This window comes from Miscanthus floridulus, chromosome 2, assembly GCF_019320115.1.
Source record: "Miscanthus floridulus cultivar M001 chromosome 2, ASM1932011v1, whole genome shotgun sequence".
Classification (NCBI taxonomy): domain Eukaryota; kingdom Viridiplantae; phylum Streptophyta; class Magnoliopsida; order Poales; family Poaceae; genus Miscanthus; species Miscanthus floridulus.
This window is the reverse complement of record NC_089581.1, coordinates 37590948-37610749: the sequence shown is the minus strand read 5'-3', so window position 1 is coordinate 37610749 and position 19802 is coordinate 37590948. Positions and strand designations below refer to the sequence as shown.

Genomic DNA, 19802 nt, shown 5'->3' with positions numbered 1-19802 from the left:
TACCATTTAGCCCATTATTCAGGCAAAACGGGTGTTTAAACAGGAAAAATAGCCGTTTAAACGGTCAAAACAACCGATTAAACCGAAATGGTGTACCACCGTGTAGCGTTTAAACGGTGTGTAAATGGGCTAAATGGTTGTTTAGGCAAACAGTGTCAATTACCAAAACCAAACAAGGACCTTTCATCAGCTCTTGCACTTGTGTAGCTTTTCTTCCTAGGTGTAAAACCTTAACCTTCTAGTTAGGCGACGGCGGCACTTGTTGCGTCATTCCCCTTGTTGGAGGCGTCGCTTTGGAAGCTCATGCTATGCCAATCATGGTGGTTGCCGACAAGGTAGAGGCCTAGTTGAGGATTCAGGGTCTAGTGTCCATGGCGTCAGAAGGTGGCTAGGAAGAGGGCATTGGCGTAGTGATTGGAGTGCTTGGCATCTGCTTGTTGGAGGGCGATGGTCTTGGAGGGTCCGAGCGCTAGTCACGCCTAGGAAGATGGCGAGGAGGCCGGCGTGGGCAACACCCACGAAGTTGGTGAGGTGGCCGACGTGGGAGGTGGTGGCTAGTAGATTTGAGTTGTCAAGGTGACCTACGTGGTTTGGCGGCGAGTGGTTCCGCTTAGTGGTGGCCGTTCTGGCGTAAGAAGGTTTTTCTGACTGGCAGCTATAGGACCCATGTGGCACTTCTACCTTTGATGAGGCAACTCAGTTGCTGGAAACTACAGTGTACACGCCTTGATCTAGGTGGATGGGACCGCCTTGGTGAGCGCTAGAGGCAGCTCACGTGTTGGTTTGGCAGCTTGCAGCGGGCTACGGCGGCTAGCCCTATGTGGTTGTGGCTAGTTCGATGTGGTACATCATCTTGATAGGCGGTGCAAGCGGATTCGATTGTGGGACGACTACATGGCTTGCAACGACCTACGACGACTAGTCCTACTTGGCTGTAGGCTAGCTCGGTGTGGATCATCGTCGATAACGACAGCGCAAGTGGTGACGTCCTTAGCGTCCGGGAGTTGGCGGTGCAGTTTGGTGGTTTGGACTTGGTGGTGGTTCTCTTTTTTTCTTCTTTTTTCTATGTTGAGCTTCATGTGCAGTTTGTGTCGATGTCCCAATCAGACCGACTAGAGTTGTTTTTTTCCTTTATGTTGAGTTTGTTTCTAGCATGTTTGTTGGTCACTGTTATATCATTGTGTCCACTTTAGACTTATCTTCTTTCTAATATAATTAGCAGCTCTCTTGCCTCGTTTAAAAAAAAGAACAGTTTAACTTTGACCATAACCTTTGGAAAAGAAATCCACACCATTTTCTGTATTTGGGGCATCTCATTTTGAATACTTTAGATTACGATGCATTTGTCTCGTAGACAATGTCTGGCAAGGAAAGACTTTATTCAAATAGGTCCTGATGAGTGCTTGCATGTCATGTGTCAGGGAAGTGCTACTCTCTCTGTCAACAAAAGAATACAATTATAAGAAACACGCCGATCAAATTAGCCTAACTTTGACCAAGTTTATAGTAAATAGTATTAGGATTTATGCCTTGAAATTAATTTATTAGAAAAATATATTCTATAACTAATCTAATGATACTTATTTTATCTCACGAGTGTTAGTAAATTTTCATATAATTTTAGTCAAAGTTGAAACTGTTTGACTTCTCGAAATACGAGAAATGTATTCTTTTGTGAACGGAGGAAGTAAAAACCAAAAATGCCTCTAGTAGACTTTGCGGTCGGATAACCATCATTTCATTCGCTCCTGCTGTTGTTGAGAAACTTGACATTTCCTGCCATGGAGTCGGTTGAGGCCTTGTTTAGTTCCTCCCCCTAAAGTTTACTCCCTATCCCATAGAATGTTTGGACATATGCATGGTGTCGGTGTTCGCCGCTGTCGTAGCGCCCGCCACAACGATGGTGGTAGTCGCGGCTAGCCTCCTCCCTCTCATCGCCGCGGGTACGCCTATGGGTGTCGAGGGTGTCCCGCGCGTCACGGTGGAGGCCAAAACATTCATGCACTGGGACCATGGCGCGTGGCCTACCGCCTTGCTGCGCCTGGTGGACTGACACGTCCCTATTGGGTTGCTCTGAGGCCGCGCACTGGCTGGTGTCGAGCTCAGGTCATCAGGACAGCGAGCTCTCGGCCCGTTGCGCCGCCGCACGCTCGAGTAGTGTGCGAATCTCACGATGATCCTGACGATCCTTGTGTGTTGCAAACCCCGGAGGCCCCCTAGAGCAAGGCCGCCGCAACAGCTATGTTCTGGTTTGCTTGTGTGAAGTGTGGAGGGCTTTGTCATCCTCGATGATCCTCTAGTTCATGTCGTGGGCCACGGCGCGCGCACGCCCACCGTCTCCATGGCGCTCAATCTCTCATTCGAGCTCCACGTGTTCCTGCTCGAGCTAGAGTCGTGCTTCCTCGAGCTCTAGGTGCTGGGCCTTTAGCTGCTATACCCATAGGCGAGGTGGGGCCCCTACATCCCCCTCGACCTCGTCATCGAACCCATTCGTTGGGGTAGCCTCTCCCTCGTGGATGCTTTTGACGTACCCCTCGGAGGTACCTGCCATGAAACATTTACGAGAGGGGTGATGGCTCCCCCTGCTGGAGTCAAAGTTGGAGGGCGACTCCGATTCTCCTGCGAGGAGGTCATGAAAAGATTCCACGATATATTCGGTCATCCCCACAAACTCGTCATTCGTGGGGGATGGGGGCGTCCGTTGCGCCACAAGGTGGCCAACAGTCTCGGCGGCGTTGCGCAGACTGAACAGGAGCACTGTCGGGGTGCTTCGGATAAGGTATTCCAGAGAAAGCGGCTCTCCTTCGGTAAGCTACGTCATGACGTTGGCGAACGAGAAGGTGAGGCGGCCTAAGTCCTCTCGGGACAATTGGGGTCCCAGGAAGGCGCCGAGCTGGCGTTCTAGCCTTCCGTAATTGAAGCCGAGGAGCTGGTCGCTCCTAGGGGCGTGGGCCTCCGGTGCGTGCAGCCGTAGCTTCTCAAGCGCCTCGGCGATCGCGTCGAGGCTGGCGGAGTGGAGAGGTTGGACGGCGACGGGAGCCTGCACCAACTCTCCCCCCATCGTGACGATGAAGTCTAGGTTCCCAAAGCACACATGCGCGCCTAGGACCTAGCTGACGCCATGACTAGCCATCTAAGGACTGATGTGGACGTCGAGATGTGCAAAAAGCCCCCACCTGGCGCGCCAACTGTCGGTGTTTCGAGTTACCAACTAGTAAATTTCTAGTATTACGCGTCTGGCTCAGATGGTGTGCTTAGAGGACGCGAGGTTTATACTGGCTCGGAGAGAAAGTCCCTACATCCAGTTTGTCGCTGCTGCTCGTGTTACTAGCACTGAAAGTTTGTAGAAGGGGTTACAAATGAGCGAGAGAGGGACAGGTCCCAAGTCTTTGATGTGCGTGTGCTCCTAAGGCGTGTTAGGGCGTGTGTTTTGATGTCTACAGCTGTGTAGAGTGGTGAACCGCCGGCCTCCCTCCTGGGGTGTCCTGCTTCCCCTTTTATAGACGAAGGGGAAGAGCGGGTTACACAAAGAGAAAGAGGGAGAAGAGCCAAGGAGAGGAAGGCTTCTAGGACCGCCGGACCTTTCTTCTCCTTTATGCGGGTCCCGTCGACACTGCAGATAGTGACATGGATGGCTCCACGTCGGGCGCCTGTTCGCCGCTGATGCCACGCCCCCGTGTTGTCAGCGGGTCGTGACGTCCCATTCCGTCCCGGCGGGCGACGCGGCGAACCATTGTGCTGGTCAGCGGTCGTACAGGGAGTAGGCAGCATAGTGACCACGCGTCCATCACAGTTGGTGATGTGAGTTCCCTGGAGTGACATGTCTTGGGCACGGGTCTTATTGAGATGTGTCCGTTCCCTGCACGATGCCAGAAGTGTGACCTTGGGTTGTAATTTCTGGCCCGTAGTGGTTGGCGGCGGTATGGGCTTCCGTCAGGAGCCGCACCTGAGGGGTCGGGCGAGACGGAGCCCCCGCCCTAGTGGTCGGGCGAGGCAGGGCCCCCGACCCAAAGGTCGGGCGAGACGGAGCCCGCCCCTAGAGGTCGGGCGAAGCGGAGCACACGCACCTGGGGGTCGATTGGAGCTGTAGTCGCGCTCTTGACTGCTCGGATGAATCAATGTTGATGACCATTAGCTCCTTCTCTTCGGATACCCTAGTATTGGTCCCCGACACATGAAGTATTAAATATAAACTACAAAATAACTAATTGCACAGTTTGCGACTAATTTGGGAGACAAATTTTCTAAGTCTAATTAGTCTATGATTTGACAATGTTGTGCTACAGTAATACATGTGCTAATGATGGTTTGATTATGTCTAATAAATTCGTCTTATGAATTACTGATGGATTTTGTAATTTATTTTTTTATTAGTATCGAAACACATACGATATCTCCGTTTTACACCGGTGTGAGACAACTTTAGGCCTGCATTTAAAAAGTCCTGAGCGCGTGGCTCAGAATTCTCTCTTGTTTATTTCCGTGGAAACTGCCGGCCGGCGGGGCCGGGTCTCCTGCACCTGCACCTGCACTGCACGTACGCCGCACGGCATGGCCCTGTACCAAGCCCGACTCGCGAGGGCTCAAGTCTCGCTGCCTGTTATGTCATGAGACCCGCGTGACGGAGACGGCCTGGACCTGGTGACACGGAAAGGGAAAATGAGAATTAGAGAAGTCACAACCTCCATCCATCTACTAAGGTAGTGTTTGGATTGGGGGATAGGGTGGGTTGGAGATGGGATGATCCCACTTTTTAGGTGTTTGGTTGGGAGTCACATGGAACTAGGATATCCCACTTGGAGCATATCCCGTGGAATATTCGCTGAAATCAGGGGCGACCCCATCCCAGAAAAAACCACGGGCAGGATCATCCCACTTCCACGCCGTCTTCGTTCTCGATCGAGCCGTCTCTGGGTGGATCCTATCTCCCCCGACGGCATTCTTCTTCCTCTGCTCTGACGGTCGGACGACCTACCTACGCGGGCATGGGGGCCACGGCGGTGACCTCCCCGCACGGGCGTTGGGGGCGCGGCGGCGAGGGCCCGCGCGGGCGTCAGGGACATGGCGGCGAGCTCTCGCGCAGGCGTCGGGGATGGAGCGACGAGGGCAAGCGCAGGCGTGGGGGCCACGGCGGCGCCTCCCACGCGGGCGTGGTGTAGGCGGCGCCCAGGGCCGCGTGGGCGCGGGGGTGTGGCGGCGAGCTTCCGCGCAGGCGTGGTGGAGGCGGCGGCGAGGGCGGCGCGAGCGTGAGAGTGCAGGGGGCGCGGCTCCCAGCGTGAGCGAGCTCCCCGGCGCAGGACTCACTCGCCGTGGGCGAGCTCCCAGGCTTGGGCTCCCCGGCGGCTTCCCGGATTGGATGAACGGCGCGGCACCGAGGTGGAAGAAGAGAAATGAGACTGGCAGGTGGGGCTCGCACAGGGAAGAAGGAGAGAGAGGGAACTGGCAAGTGGGGCCCATTAAACAGTAGCTAACGATGTCAAATCCATCATCCATTCCATTCCTATGTATCCCTTCAACCAAACACAAAATGGGTCGATCCCATCCCTTATCAACCAAACAAAAAATGAAGTCATCCCGTTCTCGTCCCATCCCAGAAATCAGAGATAGGACCGTCCCACCCCAGTTTGACATCCAACCAAACGCTACCTAATAATCTACAGTACGACCACTGTGTTTCATCGTGTGTCACGTTGCCGGCCAGGGATTCTCTACCTCGTCGACATCAGATAGTACTCAGATGAGTGCGTGCCAGGCTTTGTTTGCGTCCTGTTCTACCGGTGATTATAGGAACAAACGAAAAATATCATTACTTAGGAGTATATCACTTCGTGGTGACAGAATTTTAACACCTTTTATTTTGTGAGATGAGAAACAGAAACCGTTGGAGCTTGCCAGCTTGGATTGGATCAGTTGACGAATCACCCAGAGCCGGCCAGAGGTTGCTTGCAGTTGCCGCAGAATCGTCTCGCTACGCGACCAGCAACTGCCACCCGGTCCACAGAAGATCTCGTGATTCGTCAACGTACTCCACGAAATCCTGATTCTCTGTCAAAATCCACATTAGTTTAGAGGATCGCGAAGCATATTAGTACTTGCATGTATGTCAACCTGCCATCGTGTCTTTCAGAAAAGAGCACCACAACTGCCCAAGATCTTGTTCGGCTTTCACGCGCAAGCATGCGAGTATGTGACGGCCCGGCTTAAAAAACTGCCGTTGACTTCTTTTAACCACTTTCAGGAGCTTTTTTTTTTTTTCCCTTCTAGAGTTCCATTGCACAACATGCATTGCTAAAATAAGGAGAACACCCGGTAAACGCAATTGCATGTGTGCTATGGTTGTATGTTTATTTTCCAATTGTTCGTAATAGGTTCCATAAAAAAAACTTTTAAAAGGCTACGGTATTTAGGATTATGTATGTACGGAGCCCTTGTATGCATCGGCTTATCTTCTATTGCATTTCAAATGTTTAAATGTGTGTCATGGCGTTGTTGTATGCTATTTTTTTAATACTCCTATTAATGCTTTTGAAAAGCTGGCCGACATATTTTAAGATTGATGAAGTCACTGTATTAACAGGAATACACACTGACAACAAATTCGAACCAGTGTAGGTCTTTAGGTTAGGATGATAGAGCTCTTGAGTGATGGTATTTGATATGAAATCTTCATTTCAACAAATTTATGTCTTTACATTGGTATAAAATAGCCGCCCAATAGCTTTCAAGTTACATTTCTCTACGCGTAGTGATAACTCTTGAATACATTTGGAATCACGATAAAACCATCATTGTTATGATAGAACAATATGTTCCGTAGTAGCATTGCAATATGCATAGAGCAAATAATTAGCTTCAGATGTAGCTGGTAGAAAGGTAAGAGCTGAAAATAGCATTACAAATGAGTAGAACCGCATGTATGAAAAAAAATTTAAGCATGTCAATATATTGCACAACTACTTGTGCTATATAATACACCTATATTATACATACAAACGAGAAACTATAATTGTTTTGCATAGAGCAGAAACAGCGTTGCTAAACATTCATCTGTACCATATGTGGTGAGATAGGACTTAGTAATTCCTCAACCAAACTATATAAAAAGTTTAGGCCGGATATTATCTCTGTTGTATATTTTGTAGGGGCAATTTTGAGCAGACCTTTTTAATTGATGCCATAAGTTAGCTAATTGAAGAAATGATCCAATATGTTAGGATCTCTGGGGTTACCAAATAGAAAAAATAAGTCACAATATTAGAAACTACATTAGAACGTGAACCTAAGAACATTACATAACAAATGAAGATGACGAAAGGGTAATAGAAAGGTTCAGATCAGGAAGATATCTCTAATTCTCCGATGTACTATTTTATCTGGTCTTTTAGGAAGAAGTTTGAATTGATGCCATGAATTACCTACCTAAAGAAATAACTCAAATATGCTTGGATCTCTAGTGTTACCGTGTAGTATCAATCAATCCTTAGCACAACCATGCTTTGGTCAACTTTTTTCTATTCTGGAGTACACAACTCTACTATGGAGCTCACAACCTCACTCTTTGCACGAATCTCGGGAGCTTGCAAGAGAACAAGATTGATATAATGGTTAACTAGAGCACGAATCTCGGGAGCGTGGACGGTAGCACAGTGCGAACCATGGCGAATTGCAGCATCGAGAAGACACAACATGGGCCGGCGCAAGGTGACGCAACGCAAGCCAGCGTGAGGCGTGGTGTAGGCGGTGCAGTGCGAGGGTGTAGGTGGCCTCAGTTGCAAAGCCGGCCTACACGCCTCCCATCCCCTTTGATTTGGGGGATTTCCCATGCGGCATCATGGAGCACTCCGATGGTTGAATCCTCATGGAGGACGACTCTCAGTGGGAGCATGGCTCATCCTAGCGGCAAAGGGAGAGGGGCAAAATCGCCATTTTGAGAAAAAATAGTAGTATCCGGTCACAATGAATATTATGCCTAACAAAACTAATGGCAGTGGCACAAAGGTCACGAGCAAAATTTGACGATGGTATGTTAGGCATGACAATTTTCTGTAGTTGCGGTTATAGAATCTTGATCTTTTAGAGTGTCGTTTATAGTGGCGTGTAGGTAATTGATCCGATAACCAATGAGTACTGTGTTGAATTAAGAACAAACAAGAGAGCAAAGTTTTTTTTAAAAAAGTAATTTTTATTTGTTGTTGGCCCAAAATTCATCCACAAAATTCTAACTTTTAGAACTATTAACATGTTTAGGAGCGATAGGCTGATTCCATGTTCTTTCGACACAGCCACCGTGCTCTTCCACAACCGCTCCCAGCAAAACCATCCCAAACACGCTTCCCTTCCATCCATTTCAAACTTAGCCAATCACAAAAACCCGGCTCCATTTATTCTTTTTCTAAGAGCCCAAAAAATAAGAATAAGACAAAGAAAAGTTGAAAAGAAAACAAAACCCACTCGGCACTCGCGCTCGCCGTCTCCCCCACGGTCTCCGCACGCCCCAAAAGCGGAGGGGCTGCGGACACGAACTCGCTCACCCACGGCAACCAACCCAGAGAGGAGACAGCACCAAACTGCACCGAAAAGCCAAGAAACCCCTCCCAATCAACCTCCCCCCGGCCCGCGCGCCGGCGCTCCGTCCTCCTATGCTCCCCGGCGACGGGCGCGGCCGCCGATGCCCAGCCCGCCGAAGGACCGCCCCTCCGACCGCCTTGGCCGCCTCCTCGCCGCGCTTCGCCCCTCCCGCGCCGGGCCCCTCCCCGTCCAGACCGGCTTCCCCACCTCCCTCGCCGACCTCGTCGTCAAGAACCATCGCCTCCTTCTCGCTCTACCTGCTGGAGTCCGTGAGGTCGTCGTCCTGGCTGCCCCCCAGGAGGCGGCCCCGGCCCCGGCCGGCGGTGACCGAGAGGCGGCTTTGCCTGGAGGACGGCCGCGGGCGCGTCTCGCCGATCCGGGAAGTTGACGCGGAGACCGAGCCGTCGCGGCCGAGCTGCTCGGATTCCGACAGGGCAAGCGACGCCTGCATCCTGGCCGTCGAAGTCGAAGAAAAAGAAAGCAGCGGCGGCGTCCTCGACGAATCAAGCAACCCGAAGGCAAAGGCAAAAAAGAAGTCCTGGAAGAAGCTGCTCGCGGCCAGCGCCAAGAAGCTGCACAGAGGACGGAGGAGTAAGGAGGCTGGTTCGTCAGGTTCCTCTTTCCGCAGCGAGGGCGACCATGCGGACGATGCCACGGCGCGCGGCGGTGGCAATGCCAAGGCGGCGGATTCCTCGGGCTCCCGCCGTGTCTCCGCCGGTCAAACCGGTGTCGCCGCGGAGGACGACGCCGCTGCCAAAGAGGCGGATTCTTCGAGGGGTTCTCGCCGCAGCCAAGGCGTAGAAGCAGATGCTGCCGCGCCCGTAGAAATCGATGCGTCGGTGGACGACCTCATCGAGGAGGAGGAAGAGGAAGAGGAGCAAGCAGGGATCCGGTTCCCTGCTCTAGTTCTTGTCGCCATCGTCCTCATCGGCCTGGTCGACGGGAAGCTCCTGGCCTTGGAGCTCACGGTGCTCTGCGCCGCTTTCCTTAGCTCGGTTCAGAGATCGCCTTGCGAGCGAAGGACTCGCTGGCAGAATTTTAGTTTGAAGCTTAAAAATATTGTTCTGCTGAATTTTTGTGAGAAAAAAAATACTATTTTAGCTAAAAAAAAAAAGTCGAATAATAGTACTTGATATTTGTTCAGTGGCGTTGTTGCTGCATTCCTCGTTGCATCGGACCAACAAGTGCGAACATTTAACTTACTCTTCGCTAGATTCATGGTGATTGGATTAGATGTACTAAGGGGTGTTTGGATCCAGTGATACTAATAAAAAAATTAAATTACATAATCTGTTAATATTCCGTGAGATGGTTTTTTTAAAACCTAATTAATCCGTCATTAGCATATGTTAATGTAGCACCATATTATCAAATTATGGATTAATTAGATTTAAAATATTCATCTTGTAAATTAGTCGTAAATTGTGTAATCAGTTTCGTAATTAATCTATATTTAATACTCTATGCATGATGAGACAACGACTAAAATTTAAGAGAGGGAACATAACACAACATCCACTTGGTACAATCTGCTGGCATTGTGACGGTTCTTCCGTGCACGTTCACCCCGGGCCCGGGAAACCCGTACTCCAAAGACAAAACGAGGCTCTTGCATTGGATGTTAAGATGAACAGAGGCACGGACTGTTGATGCTCGCCTGCCTGCCGGGCTCGTTCACCCGACCGGCACCAGTAGCAGGCGGTAGGAACTGGGCCGCGTGCGTTGTTTGTTTGTCCGCGCCTAAACGTCGCGAGACTTTGGATTCTTCTCCCTTCCTGCCGCGGTTCCGCGCGGGCGCTTGCCGGTGGACCACGGCGCCACAAAGGCTGCAGACGAGCGAGCAAAGCCTGATCTGACCTGACCGAGTGGGAGGGCGCATCATTCGAGAGCAGCAGGAGCAGCGGCAGCGGCGGCACTGCGGAAGGCAGCAGAAGCAGGCCCAGCTTCCCTGAATCATGAAGCGTAGCGTTCTGCTGCGGCGTGCCCCCGCCGACCCGCGCTCGGGGGCCACGTGACCGTGTCGGCCCCCTCCGCCACGCCACGTCTCGGCTCGCCGACGAGGCCGCGTAGCCGCATCATCGATCCATGGACCATGCTACTCCGTACTCCAACTTGCACGGCGGCGGCGCTCTGACCTGCCGCTCCCAGCCGAACTGGAAACGGCATGGCCCTGTCCTCCTGCAAGTTTTGGTCTCGCCCGTTTCCGTGCATTCGGCGGAGTGGGGGAAACGCGTCCGCTTTTTCTGGCAGACATGGCATTATGGGGCCCTTTTTGGCATGGCTAATCATGGGACGGAACCAAATGTGCCGCTTCACTGTGGCTGTTTCATTTCATTGCCCTGGCAGAAATAATGCGCATCGCGGTTATGGTACTGGTGGGGGAACCTTTCTCCTGCTGCCCTGTGGCTGTGGTGGGCAGGGCTCCGGAAGATGAGACGCACGCGGCATGCGTTTGCGTAGTTCAAGCGCTGAGTTTGTGAGTGTGTGTGAGCGGGTTCACGACGGAAACTGAAAACTGAAACCCCAGTGCCCTGCCATGCCATTCTTGTGAGGAGAGGAGAGATCACTCAGCTCAGGGACTCAGGGGGTCAGTCACCGGCCTGCGTCTTTGAATTCCTCGCGCGGAACGCATCAGGCGCCTAGCTGGTTTAGAGCAAGTATAATAGCAGGTTGTAAGCCGACTAAATACTGAGATGGAGGAGAGAGAGGAGGAGAGAGAGGAGAAGCGGACTGTAAGCTTATAGCCGGCTTGGGCACAAAAACCAAGAAAGTCTGTGAGAGAGATAAGTGGGCCATATATTAACTGTAAAGAGCTAACTACTGTATGAGTAGGCTGAGAGAAGGCTGTAAGGAACCTTACAGCCAACAAGTCAACTGTATTATTAGCCTTGCTCTTAGTGTGAGAGAAAAATACTATTTTAACTTATAATGTACGATCGTATACAGGCTGTATAGCCGGTAAATTGAGCCGGAAAACTGAGTACGCCGCCGTAGGTGTACCTGCTGCATCAGTAGTTGTCTCTTGTAGTCTTGCTCTACTATTCCCAGAGCTCTACTATTCCCACTCTCCGAGACTGAGCTACTTGTAGGCTGCAGCCAAATTTCCTGCATTGCACGTGATCTGGTCAGACGCGCAGAGTACCTGTAGGCTGCTGTAGCCCTTTCGTTTTCGTGCAGTCAGCGCTTGTTTAGTTGACCCCAAAATTCAAAAAGTTGCTACAGTACCTGTCACATTAAATATTTGCGGCCTGTGTATGAAGCATTAAATGTAGACGAAAAGAAAAACTAATTGCACGGTTTGGTGGAAAATTGCGAGACGAACGTTTTAAGCCTAATTAGTCAATGTTTGGACACTATTTGTCAAATAAAAACGAAGGTGCTACAGTAGCCCCAAAATCCAAATTTCGCGAACTAAACGAGGGCTCAGCGTCTGAGCGAGCGGTGGAAATGCATCAACTCAAAAACTGTCGCTTTCCTTTCGAGTCATTGTCAGAATCAGGGTTAGTTAGCCTATAAAATTAAATCAAATACTAATCCAAACCAATGTTAGTTCTTACTTCGTACTCCCTCCGTCCCATATTATCTGTCGTTTCCGATTTTTATGCCACAAGTCTAACTCGATTTGTAGAAAATACGTACAACATTTGTATCTCCAAATAAATTTATTAAAAAACTAGATTCAAAGATCTTTCCAATGATACTAATTATGTACCATAAATATTAATATTTTTTAATATATATTTTATCAAAGTTGTTTCTCGGGAAGCGAAAGCGACAGATATTTTGGGACGGAGGGAGTAGTTTGCAACTAGCAAGTAGTACTGGTCCTAGTACAACAATTCAGCCAGAATAGTATTTTTCAGTCAGTTTCAGTCAAGATTCAGCAAGCCGAACGGGGTAGTTTCAGCCGTTCGGCTTGCTGAATCTTGACTGAAACTGGCAGAAAAACACTGCCCGTTCGGCTTGCTGAATCTTGGCTGAAACTGGCTGAAAAACACTGTTCTGGCTGAATTGTTGTGAGAGAAAAGCACTATTTCGGCTGAAAAAACAAGCCGAATATGGGATAAGCCGAACGGAACCGATAAGTTTTGATTTGAATTATTTGTGCGGTTACCTCAAAATAATAAAAAAAAGAATTATTCGACGAAGGCCCGTTGCTCGGCTAAAATTGACTGAAAAAACGAGGAAAAACACTGTTTCAGCTGAATTGTTGTGAAAGAAAAATACTGTTCCGGCTGAAAAAACAAGCTGAATAGTACGGATTATAAGGTCAAGCGAACGGCGCCGAAGTGCCTTTGTTGGTTCGTTATATGTTGCTAGGAAAACAGCTTCAATGGTGAGCTGTGTCAAATGGGACCAATTACGTAACAGGAGCCCTAACCTTCTTTTGAATAATAAAAAAAGAAAGTTGAAAATGATTAGCAGTAGGACAAAGGCTGCTGAAGAGCTTGTCAAATGGGGCCAATTACGTAACAGGAGCCCTAACCTTCTTTTGAATAGGAAAAAAAGAAAGTTGAAAAATGATTAGCAGTAGGACAAAGGCTGGTGAAGAGCTTGGTAAGTCAGTGGCATGTGGCGGGTTTTTTGTCACGGCGTGTTGGTGAGGAATCTGAATGACAGACGCGTCCGGCGAAAGTGCGGCGGTTCGCTTCCAAGACGGCGACGATGATGGAATAGGATGGTTTGTTTCCGCGGTGATGGAGCGATGGGTGGAGTGGAGTGGAGCCGTGGAGGGATGGAACGGAGGACCGGCGCCAAGAGAGCCCTCTGGGAGAACCCACCCAGAAGGGCCTCGTGAAACTAGGGACGGGCTCATGGCCGCCGTGGCCTTCGGATGAAGCAACGAACGGTCCATCAGTTATTCAGTTTGCTACCCATCAAGGCGTTGGAGCCCGGCCCAAGTAATACTCTCTCTTTTTTGAAAGGCGGCCCAAGTAATACACACGACTCCTCCGGTGCCCACATCCCACCTCACCCACCTGTTCTCTGGGCGAAAGATTGCGTCTACTATATAGAACAGCCGGCGTGGTCTCAGCTTGCATGGTCATGCGAGGTGGGATTATCCAGCAGGCGCACGAACGACACAGCAAACACTTGAGGTGCCAAGGGCATATGTTAGCCCATGGCCCATAGGAGAAACAGAGAAGCGTAGCAAAGCCCATGCACTGTTCCAAAAAAAGGAAAGCCCATGCACGTAGCAACATCTCTTTCTTTTCTATTTCCAGTTATTTTGTTTTCTTTTTTATAACTTCTATTGATCTCAATTATATTGCTAGCCGAACACCTAGAATTTCATTTGCAAAAAAAACAAAAAAATAACACCTAGAATTTAGAAACTTATGGATTTACTTACACCTGCTGTTATCAAACCGTGATGCATGGATGATGTAGACATGTAGCCACCTCTTTCATGTATATGTTTGTAAGTTTGTAATGACTAAGGCCCTATTTGGATGCGCATGTATTCATCTCAATCCATATGTGTTAAAATAGACTGGAGTGAAATTAAACTAAGTTTTATTTCAATTCACTCCAACATATGTGGATTGAAGTAGATACACATGCATCAAATAAGGCTTAAGTATATTATCTCGTATAATTAAATGTAGAGAGAATAACTTGTATGGCCTAAAAAACTATGACTTCCTTGTATGGTCTTTTTTTTTCTTTTGTGAAGTTACCTATAAGACCCTAAAAGGAATTTCTCTTACCTGTATGGTCTTCAGTCTATTTTAGCCACTTAACAGTATTAAATGAGGGGCAAAATGACGATTTTTCCTCTGACGGAAAAAATTAAAGTGCAGAGTTTAGTTTGTTTGTTTTAGATTTGTTTGTTATGGTCTCCTGCGTGTTCGAGAAAAAAGTGTTCATAATTGCATAGTATTAAAAATCTAAAATAGACAAACTAAACTTAGCACTTTAATCTTTTCCCATTTTACCCCTCGCTTAACACTGTTAAGTGGCTGAAATGGATGGAAGACCATCCGGGTAAGAGAAATTTGTTTTCGGGCCTTACAGGTAACTTCAGAAAAAATAAGACCATATAAGGAAGCCATAGTTTTTTTAAGGCCATCCAGGTAATTCTCTCTTAGATGTAGGAATGTGCCAACTCAAATATGGTCATGCTGTTGTGGTTCAGTTCTTTTGATTTTTTCAATTATAGATGGCCAAAGGGTTGTGTTGATATTTATTAACGTGTCACTTGTTTTAAGTAGTCATTCTATGTTGTTGACATTTCTTAGCATCTTTTACTTAGTTGTCATCCCTAGTGATGGTGCCAGAAATGCTTATTGATACTACCTAGAGCCACTTCTAAAATGACACTAAGAAGTACTTTAATATTTCACGTGACTAGAAAGAATATATATAAATAAAAATAATCTGCAAGCATAAATATAATATACCATTGTAGCACTTTACCCGAGATTATTTCATGTATCGTTATTTATATTTTTACCACAAGGAAGGACAGACAGTTGGAATATATTGATAACTTATACACATCATGGAAAAAATAAACCATAACCAACTTCTACGCACAACAGGGGTAAGTCAAGAGATAAATGAATATGAATGGTAAGTAATAATTAATCATTGATCACTCAGAGTACTCCTTTCTATGGCATTAGCATGGCTAAATAGAATATTAGAGGAATAATTCATAAGATTAAGAACAGAGCTTGTCTTCCTTCGTAACCGCATCCTACTTGTCCTATATTCAGGGAGTGGACTACAAAGGCCTCAACGGGAGTGTTACATCCACGATTCACCACATGGCCTGGAATATAGGGTGCATCCGTAGGTAAATAACGTACAAGCACCACACTTACACAATGTCGACCACTCACCCCGTGTATATTAGAGTGAGCGCTATACGAACTTATGTTTGAATATAATGATAATCTAGCTATACTAAGAGTATAATTAAAGTAAACGATGAACATTATAACTAGGAATATAAATGTTATAAAGAACATTGTCATAACAATTGTAGCAAATATATAAAAGTAATGAGAGATACAAACAAGAGAGGGGTACAAGAACTATACCAAACCACGCTCTTGACAAGATCGGGAATCCAAGCAAAACTTGCCTCCCTCTAGACCTAGCCTAGATAGCTATGCCCTAAACTATGGTAGAGCTCTGAGGATGATTAGGGTTTCTATCTTCTCTTGATTGAATGCAATTACTAAGGGAGGGGGTAGGGGCTGGTATATATAGGCCGGAGCGTCAATCCTGAGCTCTCGGATTAAACCGACTTGAAAGGACGGCGTAGATGCAAACCCTAAGGCGGTGGAGAACCGACATTGCAACGGAGAGCTGACATGTGGGCCCTAGGGGCCGACTAGCTAGCCCCACCTATCATCCACATGCGGTCTTCTTTGGTGTATTGCCTTCTGGTGTCCTCTGAAACCTTCTAGAGTTATTTTCGCTGCGGATAAGCGCGATTAATTATGACATATAGGTCCACCTTGATGGTTTTCTGAATAAACCCTTCTGAAAACACAGATTTACCAAAATTTGTGGAATTTGTGAGTTTAAACCCCTAAACCTATGTTGGCGATCATATTCATGCCCTTATACATGTTTTATTAATGGTTTATAATGTTTGTTATCTACCGTCAACAAACTCCCCCAAGCTTAATCTTTGCTCGTCCCTGAGCAATGCTAAACTCAGCAAATGGATCAGGAGTTGCTTCGATATCTCCTCAAAAGTACACATGCATTGAAACATGAATTGTCCTCTAGATTAGAACAAACTATTCTGACTTTCAAACTTATCCATATTACCTTCAACCATGGGGCTTCTTAGCCTTCTCTAGGTCTTGAGCAATTGAAAGACAGAACGATCAAGTCAAGCACTATGTCTCAAGTTCTTTGCTCAACCATTATTCTGGAGTTTTTATAGGTTTTCAAAACAAAACTCAAAGCTTCCTTTATATGGCACTCTCAAGTCTCTCAATGTATGTGGTATTTATAGATCCTCACCAAGGCAATAATGATGTTATGCCTTTCTCTTCCTACACTAAAGCTTATGTGGAGCTCATATGAGTGGAAATAGCATGAAAGAACATACTTGTAATACATATATTATAAAGTCAAACCTTGGATCCAAAGAGAGTTGAGTCATACAATCAAATCAAGATATGCATATGTATGGATATATATGGTGGCTAACCTAATTCTACTATGCTCTTTGAAAACATATCTCTCTTTTGAAACTTGGAAATATTTTTGTAAGAGAACAGGGGCTATCTTATTCATCTTTCTTCTCTCTTTTTTTCAGGCGGGCATCTGAGTACACATTGTTTTAAATATCTTGGACACTTGTCTATTTTTTTTCTCATTTCTCTTTTTTATGAAAAACTTTTGCATAGCCCCATGCTACTTTCTTTTACAACAAAACTTTTGAGAGATAGCAACAAAAACTTGGAGCATTTATTTGGTGAATGTCCTATTAAACATATTTTTTTGTGTAGGAGTAAAACATTTTGGGTGGATCTAGATGAAATGGCATGGTCTTACGCCTATCTCCAGTGTAGGAGTAGTGGATATGTGGATGGTGTGTACGTGATCATGATTTTAAGAGCATGACAAAGCTCTCATAAGGGTCAACAAAGCTTGACTAAACTCAATGCAAAATAAGCAACATATATGAGTGGAAGTTTTTCTAGTCTAAATATCATATATGGCTCTGGTAGGAATTCATCTTTGTCATACAGGAGCTTATCATGTAGAATTTTTATGTTGTCAAAAGATAAATCTCCAGAACTTTAGTATCACTTGAAACAAGATAAACAGGAGCTTAGACCTTCTTATATCATATCCATCAATTACCTAGACTTAGTTCAAGCATGTGCTACCAACGAGTTTCAAGCTCAGAGTAAATTCTTATATCAAAACAGTCTTATCCAAAACTCAGGAGAATTCAAGGCTAAAAACTAGGTACTATAAAGGAATTACAACAGAGCAACTATTTATCATTTCCATTTCAAGAGAACATCTTCAGAGTCCTTTTTATTTTAGCTCTTAAAAACAAACTTAAAACTAGACACGCATTTTTTATTTTGTTTTCAATTTTTAAGATCACACCTTTACAAATATATATATCTAACACAAAAATAAATTTTTATTTTATTGTTTTATTTAGTTATGCATCTTTTTATAAAGCAAATTTAGAATAGTAAAATAAAAGGGAAAGAAATACTTAGCTAGATACATGGGGATGCTCTTCCCCCAAGCTGGATGTTGTCGTGGTCGATTGTTGAAGTTGAGCGATCCTTCTCAGGGCAGATTTGCCAGCGGATGTCCTTCTCGTGCTGGAGTGGAGCGAGATGTAGTCGATCGGGTGAACTTGCTCTTGACCATCCTGCAAAAACTTCAACAAGAACAACAAAGCTCGTGGAACGGATTAGGATAAACGGTTAGTGGTCAACCGTCCAGGGGTTAGTCATTCTTGGAGTTAGAAAGATTTTTGATCTGGCATAATTTTAGTAGGATGTCTGTCTAATATATTTTTGGATTTTCTTATATAATTGTATGCATGGTATTTTTATGCCACCACAGTAAATATTCCTTCGGTTTTCACTCTGAGGAATTATTTACATGGGACTTAGGTTTTTATGATGCAATAATGAAATTTTTATTTTATTTTCTAAGTGTAAAGCAAATGCAGAAAGGTAAATATGCTAAAGTAAAAATAATTCATGCAATGCGGAAAAGTAAATATAGATAACTACCGATGTTACCTCTCGGCGAGTGTTTGGAATTTTAAGTCCTCCGGACAGGGCTTTTCTCCAGTCTTGTTCATTCTTTGGGTGCATCTATCGGCCTCGGAGATGTAGACCTTGATGGTTGCACCTCTTGTGATGGTGACCTTGATGTTGTTACCTTTTCCTTCCACACTTGCTTGGTCTGTGGACTTGACTTTGGGTAGAGTAGGTTTATCTTTTACAACTTCTTCATCTTCTTCCCATCCATTCTTTGGGGATTAATTCTTCCGACGTTAGGATGATCGACGTCTCCTCCTAGAGCAGGATTTCTTCGCCTGTTCATAAGTGGTATAACCATTGAAATAGCAGCGCACCTTTTCTCTAGGGAATTGGAAGTGGACTTGTCCAGATCCAACGTAGATAATCGCGTTTGTTGTGTTGAGGAACGGTCTTCTAAGGATGATAGGTGTATCATCTTCTTCTTCCATGTTCAGGACCATGAAGTCGGCAGGGGCATAGTGACCATTTGCTATTCCCTCTAGAAATCAGATTGATTGGTCCACCATCTGCAATTGCATATATGTAGGGAACAAAGGTTCATCACCAAATAAATATTTATACGTTACCTTGGACATTATGTTGACACCCGATCCAATGTCACAGAAGGTCTTGTGGAATATTCTTTGCCTAATTGTACACTCGATCATGGGTATGCCTGGATCGTCTTTCTTGGTAAGGTATGGTGAAGCGAGTAGGTGGTCGCACTCTGATCGAAGTGTGTTGATCATGTTGACTGATTCTTCTTATGGCTGCCTGACCTTATTCTTCCTTCTTCTTCTATTATTTTTCTTCTTGCTTACTATTGTCTCTTCGGGCGGGTACGGCGTCTATGGATGACCAGAAGATTGCAAGATGTGATTCTTCAAAGAAAACTTCTCTTTTTTATCCTTGATCGTGAAATAGATCTTGGCACTATCCGCGTAGATGATGGCTTTCATGGTGTTCAAGAAGGGTCAGCCCAGGATGATGGGTGCCCTTACATCTCCACCTATTTCCAAAACCACAAAGTCTACGGGTACATATGATTGTCCCACTCATACACAGATGTCTTCAAGAATTCCCTTGGGGTAGCAGAGTGACTGATCTACAAGTTGCAAACGCATATTTGTGTTCAACAAAGCATCTCTATTAATTTTATCATAAATTACCTTAGGCATGATATTGACACTTGCTCTGAAGTCATAGATAGCTTCTTGGAAAATATGAGGTTCAATGGCGATAGGGATGACATGTCTTCCTGGATCACCTTTCTTTTTAGGTAAGGAATAATCTATCCATCCTCCAGCTGATGTTTGTATATAGTAGTATGCTGTATTGTGAATGTCGACAAGATTTGTAGTTTTTAGATCTTTCGGTTGCCCTAGAATCTTACCTTTGTCGGTAAGAGGAACAGCGGCCACCAGCTGAGCTATTTATGATTATATCATTTTATTAAAGCTATGCTGGTTCTTAATGGCAGAG

General features: G+C 46.1%; 1 pseudogene; it reads left to right on the top strand.

Annotated features, from left to right (window-relative positions):
- The first annotated feature begins 8534 nt into the window (after positions 1 to 8534).
- LOC136536355 (uncharacterized) lies at positions 8535 to 9701 on the top strand (annotated as a pseudogene).
- Positions 9702 to 19802: the final 10101 nt, after the last annotated feature.